Consider the following 8,477-nt stretch of genomic DNA (forward strand, 5'->3'; position numbering starts at 1 on the left):
GTGTGTTGTCGCGACATCAACTGCCCACCAGGGGGCAGAAGAGTGCAGAGGAGCATGTCCACAACATGTCTTCAGCATCTCCCTTCAATGTGTTGCAGTCCTGTAAAGACAAACATTTAGCATTCTTGCCGAGGTTTGTACCAACTATTTGTCAGGACTGTTTTGGTGCATGGAACTAAATACAAGCCATTCTACCTTTTATTTATACTTCAACGTTTTCACACACACTATGTGTGCTGGAGCCTATCTCAGTGTTCGGGTCATTGTTTCTTGTCGGACCTTTTAAAGCGACGGACCAGCAACAATGGTAGAAATGGCAGCGTGTAAGCTTCATCAGCAAACTTGCTCAAACATTGGTAAGTAGCTATCAAAAATATATTTTGTTTATTTTGTAGTGAAATTGCGGACTTTGTGGTGTCATTTGTATTGGTGGTTGTTTTTTGTCTGAGTAACTCTGGCAATCAAAGCTTGTTTTATACACAGAGTACATAATTTGACCAGTAGAGGGCGACAACGTTACACCTTAGTTTACTTGTGTTGAGCCATGTCCTTTCATTTCTGTATATTCATTAACATCTGTAGTTTATTGTGTGAATGTATTAACAATTAACCCATCCATCCATTTTCTACCGCTTATTCCCTTTTGGGGTCGCGGGGGGCGCTGGCGCCTATCTCAGCTACAATCGGGCGGAAGGCGGGGTACACCCTGGACAAGTCGCCACCTCATCGCAGGGCCAACACAGATAGACAGACAACATTCACACTCACAATTAACCCTCTATTCTATTCATATGAAATACACAACGCACACTTTACTTTTGTAATGTTTATTGTATGTTTATATATCCAGTCTCACAAACCTAAATGAAGGGAGAAATGTGAAGAAATAAAAACAAGGAATGAAAATAAATCAAAAGAAGGAACATCAATCCTCAACACACCTGGAGATTCTGTTTCTTCAATCAATCAATCACTGAATGTTTATTTATATAGCCCCAAATCACAAATGTCTCAAAGGACTGTAACAACCACTACGGCTACGACATCCTCGGAAGAACCCACAAAAGGGCAAGGAAAACTCACACCCAGTGGGCAGGGAGAATTCACATCCAGTGGGACGCCAGTGACAATGATGACTATGAGAACCTTGGAGAGGACCACAGATGTGGGCAAACCCCCCCCTCTAGGGGACCGAAAGCAATGGATGTCGAGCGGGTCTAACATGATACTGTGAAAGTTCAATCCATAGTGGCTCCAACACAGCGCGAGAGTTCAGTTCAAAGCGGATCCAAGACAGCAGCGAGGGTCCCGTCCACAGGAAACCATCCCAAGCAGAGGCGGAGCAGCAGCGTAGAGATGTCCCCAACCGATACACAGGCGAAGGTCCATCCTGGGTCTCGACTCTGGACAGCCAGTACTTTATCCATGGTCATCGGACCGGACCCCCTCCACGAGGGAGGGGGGGATATAGGAGAAAAAGAAAAGAAGCGGCAGATCAACTGGTCTAAAAAGGGAGTCTATTTAAAGGCTAGAGTATACAGATGAGTTTTAAGGTGAGACTTAAATGCTTCTACTGAGGTAGCATCTCGAACTGTTACCGGGAGGGCATTCCAGAGTACTGGAGCCCGAACGGAAAACGCTCTATAGCCCGCAGACTTTTTTTGGGCTCTAGGAATCACTAACAAGCCGGAGTCTTTTGAACGCAGATTTCTTGCCGGGACATATGGTACAATACAATCTGCAAGATAGGATGGAGCTAGACCGTGTAGTATTTTATACGTAAGTAGTAAAACCTTAAAGTCACATCTTAAGTGCACAGGAAGCCAGTGCAGGTGAGCCAGTATAGGTATATATGTATGTATATATGTATATAAAGGTATATACAGTATAGGTATATATGTATGTATATATGTATATAAAGGTATATACAGTATAGGTATATATGTATGTATATATGTATATAAAGGTATATACAGTATAGGTATATATGTATGTATATATGTATATAAAGGTATATACAGTATGGGTATATATGTATGTATATATGTATATAAAGGTATATACAGTATAGGTATATATGTATGTATATATGTATATAAAGGTATATACAGTATAGGTATATATGTATGTATATATGTATATAAAGGTATATACAGTATAGGTATATATGTATGTATATATGTATATAAAGGTATATACAGTATAGGTATATATGTATGTATATATGTATATAAAGGTATATGCAGTATAGGTATATATGTATGTATATATGTATATAAAGGTATATACAGTATAGGTACATATGTATGTATATATGTATATAAAGGTATATATAGTATAGGTATATATGTATGTATATATGTATATAAAGGTATATACAGTATAGGTATGTATATAAAGGTATATACAGTATAGGTATATATGTATGTATATAAAGGTATATACAGTATAGGTACATATGTATGTATAAATGTATATAAACGTATATACAGTATAGGTATATATGTATGTATGTATGTATATAAAGGTATATACAGTATAGGTACATATGTATGTATATATGTATATAAAGGTATATACAGTATGGGTATATATGTATGTATATATGTATATAAAGGTATATACAGTATAGGTATATATGTATGTATATATGTATATAAAGGTATATACAGTATAGGTATATATGTATGTATATAAAGGTATATACAGTATAGGTACATATGTATGTATATATGTATATAAAGGTATATACAGTATAGGTATATATGTATGTATATATGTATATAAAGGTATATACAGTATAGGTATATATGTATGTATATAAAGGTATATACAGTATAGGTACATATGTATGTATATATGTATATAAAGGTATATACAGTATAGGTATATATGTATGTATATATGTATATAAAGGTATATACAGTATAGGTACATATGTATGTATATATATATATATATAAAGGTATATACAGTATTGGTATATATGTATGTATATATGTATATAAAGGTATATACAGTATAGGTATATATGTATGTATATATGTATGTATGTATATAAACGTATATACAGTATAGGTACATATGTATGTATATATGTATATAAAGGTATGTACAGTATGGGTATATATGTATGTATATATGTATATAAAGGTGTATACAGTATGGGTATATATGTATGTATATATGTATATAAAGGTATATACAGTATTGGTATATATGTATGTATATATGTATATAAAGGTATATACAGTATAGGTATATATGTATGTATATATGTATGTATGTATATAAAGGTATATACAGTATAGGTACATATGTATGTATATATGTATATAAAGGTATGTACAGTATGGGTATATATGTATGTATATATCTATATAAAGGTGTATACAGTATGGGTATATATGTATGTATATATGTATATAAAGGTATATACAGTATAGGTATATATGTATGTATATATGTATATAAAGGTATATACAGTATAGGTATATATGTATGTATATATGTATATAAAGGTATATACAGTATAGGTATATATGTATGTATATAAAGGTATATACAGTATAGGTACATATGTATGTATATATGTATATAAAGGTATATACAGTATAGGTATATATGTATGTATATATGTATATAAAGGTATATACAGTATAGGTACATATGTATGTATATATATATATATAAAGGTATATACAGTATTGGTATATATGTATGTATATATGTATATAAAGGTATATACAGTATAGGTATATATGTATGTATATATGTATGTATGTATATAAAGGTATATACAGTATAGGTACATATGTATGTATATAAAGGTATGTACAGTATGGGTATATATGTATGTATACATGTATATAAAGGTGTATACAGTATGGGTATATATGTATGTATATATGTATATAAAGGTATATACAGTATTGGTATATATGTATGTATATATGTATATAAAGGTATATACAGTATAGGTATATATGTATGTATATATGTATGTATGTATATAAAGGTATATACAGTATAGGTACATATATATGTATATATGTATATAAAGGTATGTACAGTATGGGTATATATGTATGTATATATCTATATAAAGGTGTATACAGTATGGGTATATATGTATGTATATATGTATATAAAGGTATATACAGTATAGGTATATATGTATGTATATATGTATATAAAGGTATATACAGTATAGGTATATATGTATGTATGTATGTATATAAAGGTATATACAGTATAGGTATATATGTATGTATATATGTATATAAAGGTATATACAGTATAGGTATATATGTATGTATATATGTATATAAAGGTATATACAGTATAGGTATATATGTATGTATATATGTATATAAAGGTATATACAGTATAGGTATATATGTATGTATATAAAGGTATATACAGTATAGGTACATATGTATGTATATATGTATATAAAGGTATATACAGTATAGGTATATATGTATGTATATATGTATATAAAGGTATATACAGTATAGGTATATATGTATGTATATATGTATGTATGTATATAAAGGTATATACAGTATAGGTACATATGTATGTATATATGTATATAAAGGTATGTACAGTATGGGTATATATGTATGTATATATCTATATAAAGGTGTATACAGTATGGGTATATATGTATGTATATATGTATATAAAGGTATATACAGTATAGGTATATATGTATGTATATATGTATATAAAGGTATATACAGTATAGGTATATATGTATGTATATATGTATATAAAGGTATATACAGTATAGGTATATATGTATGTATATATGTATATAAAGGTATATACAGTATAGGTATATATGTATGTATATATGTATATAAAGGTATATACAGTATAGGTATATATGTATGTATATATGTATATAAAGGTATATACAGTATAGGTATATATGTATGTATATAAATGTATATACAGTATAGGTACATATGTATGTATATATGTATATAAAGGTATATACAGTATAGGTATATATGTATGTATATATGTATATAAAGGTATATACAGTATAGGTATATATGTATGTATATATGTATATAAAGGTATATACAGTACAGGCGTAATGTGATCAAACTTTCTTGTTCTTGTCAAAAGTCTAGCAGCCGCATTTTGTACCAACTGTATTCTTTTAATGCTAGACATGGGGAGACCCAAAAATAATACGTTACAGTAGTCGAGACGAGACGTAACAAACGCATGGATAATGATCTCAGCGTCTTTAGTGGACAGAATGGAGCGAATTTTAGCGATATTACGGAGAAGAACAGTTTTTTCATACTGTTAGCTATCTGTCGAGCAGCACATGCTGGAAACGAATAGCGAGGGGGGAAGCTTTATTGTAGCAAAATAATTTGCAAACGTGTGTCTCGATCTTTGCGCGTGTAATCCAATTTGCGTGCGTGTACACTAATTTGTGTGTCTGTACGTCAATATGAGAGAGTGTATTCAGATCCACGCACGTGTGTTTTACGAACCATCATACCAGTGAAGTTGTCACGTTGTGTAAATGGTAAATAAAAAGAGAATACAACGATTTGCAAATCCTTTTCAACTTATATTCAATTGAATAGACTGCAAAGACAAGATATTTCATCTTCACACTGACAAACTTCATTTTTTTTTTTTTTTAAATAATCATGAATTTAGAATTTAATGGCAGCAACACATTTGCAGACATGTTGGCACAGGGGCATTTTTACCAGTGTGTTACATGGCCTTTCCTTTTAACAACACTCAGTAAAGGTTTGGGAACTGAGGAGACACATTTTTGAAGTGGAATTCTTTCCCATTCTTGCTTGATGTACAGCTTAAGTTCTTCAACAGTCTCCCTTCTCACATTTTAGCCTTCACACATTTTCAATGGGAGACAGGTCTGGACTACAGGCTGGCCAGTCTAGTACCCACACTCTTTTACTATGAAGCCACGCTGTTGTAACACCTGGCTTGGTATTGTCTTGCTGAAATAAGCAGGGGCGTCCATGATAACGTTTCTTGGATGGCAACATATGTTGCTCCAAAAGCTGTATGTACCTTTCAGCATTAATTGTGCCTTCACAGATGTGTAAGTTACCCATGCCTTGGCCACTAATACACCCCCATACCATCACACATGCTGACTTTTACACTTTCACCCTAGAACAATTTGGGTGTTTCTTTTCTTTTTTAGTCCGGAGGACACGACATCCACAGTTTCAAAAACAATTTGAAATGTGGACTCGTCAGACTACAGAACACTTTTCCACTTTGCATCAGTCCATCTTAGATGAGCTCGGGCCCAGTGAAGCCGGCGGCGTTTCTGGGTGTTGTTGATAAATTACTTTGGCTTTGCATAGTAGAGTTTTAACTTGCACTTACAGATGTAGCGACAAACTGTAGTTACTGACAGTGGTTTTCTGAAGTGTTCCTGAGCCCATGTGGTGATATCCTTTACACACTGATGTCGTTTTTTTTTTTATGCAGTAGCGCCTGAGGGATGGAAGGTCTGTAATATCATGGCTTACGTGCAGTGATTTGTCCAAATTCTCTGAACCTTTTAATGATATTACAGAGCGTAGATGATGAAATCCCTAAATTCCTTGCAATAGCTGCTTGAGAAATGTTGTTCTTAAACAATTTGCTCAGGCATTTGTTGACAAAGTGGTGACCCTCACCCCGTCCTTGTTTGTGAATGAGTGAGCATTTCATGGAAGCTGCTTTTATAGCCAATCACGGCACCCACCTGTTCCCAATTAGCCTGTTCACCTGTGGAATGTTCCAAATGAGTATTTGATAAGCATTCCTCGACTTTCTCAGTCTTTTTTGCCATTTGTGCCCACTATTTTGAAACATGTTGCAGGCATCAAATTCCAAATGAGCTAATATTTTCAAAAAACAAAGTTCGAATGTCACCCCCCAGACAAGATGTTTTCGTCCTTGCACAGATAGAAAAATGACAGCTTAAGCACAATAGCTAATAACTCTGCAACCGACTTTAAGCATACTAAAGTTGTGTGGTAATATTTATACATGATTATTCTAACATTAAGGCTCTAGTATACTGCTTTGGGGGACTCCACAGCTTACTCTACCACCCTTTTCTTCCCCTCCTAGTAAGATTGCATCCAGCTCCATGAGGTTTTATCAAATCGGATTGCTCTGAGCTTTGGTTGGAGGGCGCTCAATTTTTTGAGCACCTCGTCAGCTGAGACCATTTTTAATTGGAAATTGTAGTTGAATACTCCTAGCTTTCTGTAGTAGGTTTTAATGTGTTCTACACCAGAGTGGTGGGGCAGCTTGTTGGTTGTATGGTTCTGTACTGTATTCTACTTGATTGTTCTTTACTGTACTATACTGTATGGTACTTGACTGTACTCCACTGTATAGTTATTTTACTGTACTCTATTCTACTGAGAACATACTTGCCAACCTTGAGACCTCTGAATTCAGTAGATTGGAAGGGGGGGCGGGGTTAGGGTAGTAGTGGGGGTATATATTGTAGCCTCCTGGAAGAGTTAGTGCTGCAAGGGCTTCTGTGTATTTGTTTTGTTGTGTTAATGTTGTGTTACGGTGCGGATGTTCTCCTGAAATGTGTTTGTCATTCTTGTTAAGTGCGGGTTCACAGTGTGGCGCATATTTGCAACAATGCTAAAGTTGTTGGGTGACCTGTATGGCTGTTGACCAAGTATGCCTTGCATTCACTTGTGTGTGTGAAAAGCCGTAGATATTACGTGACTGTGCTGATGCGTGGTTTGTATGGAGGGAAAGCAGAGGTGATGACAGGATGTAGAGGACGCTAAAAGCACGCCCCCAATTTTGTTGTCCGGGTGGGAATCGGGAGTTATTCGGAGAATGGCCGCCCCGGGAGATTTTCTGGAGTGGCACTGAAATTCGGGAGTCTCCCGGAAAAATCGGGAGGGTTGGCAAGTACGACTGGGAACCGCTTCTCAACAAGAACCCCTTTTTCACTCCCATCTGTAGTTTACTATATTTTACTGTACTCTACTATACTGCACTTTACTGTTATCTACTTTACTGTACTGTATGGTACTGTGCTTTACTTTACTCTACTGTATAGTACTTTACTGTCCTGTACTTTACTGTACTGTATGGCACTTTACTCCATTGTACTGTACTTGACTGTACTCTGCTTTACTGTACTCTACTTTACTGTACATTATACTACTGTTATTTTTTGTACTGTACTTTACTGTCCTGTATGTCATTGTATTGTACTGTACAGTATCGCCCTGTATTGTACTGTACTCTACTGTATGGCACTTTACTGGACTGTACTTTTTCTGTATGCCATTAAACTCTACTGTACTCTATTCTACTGTCCTTTATTGTACTGTATTCTACTGTACCTTACTTTACTGTAGTCTTCTGTATGTTAGTTTATGGAACTTTACTGTACTGTATTGTACATTACTGTACAGTACTGTACTTTATTG

At 34.2% G+C, this 8,477-nt stretch overlaps 1 protein-coding gene across 1 annotated transcript in view; it reads left to right on the forward strand.

Annotated features, from left to right (window-relative positions):
• The first annotated feature begins 280 nt into the window (after positions 1–280).
• The window catches only part of LOC133546008 (complexin-2), a 34,258-nt gene continuing 26,061 nt past the window's right edge, over positions 281–8,477 (forward strand). Inside the window, exon 1 of the mRNA XM_061891799.1 lies at positions 281–356. The gene's annotated coding sequence lies outside the window, so the exon portion shown is untranslated. The remainder of the gene's footprint in view (positions 357–8,477) is intronic.

Source organism: Nerophis ophidion, linkage group LG29 (genome assembly GCF_033978795.1).
Source record: "Nerophis ophidion isolate RoL-2023_Sa linkage group LG29, RoL_Noph_v1.0, whole genome shotgun sequence".
NCBI lineage: Eukaryota > Metazoa > Chordata > Actinopteri > Syngnathiformes > Syngnathidae > Nerophis > Nerophis ophidion.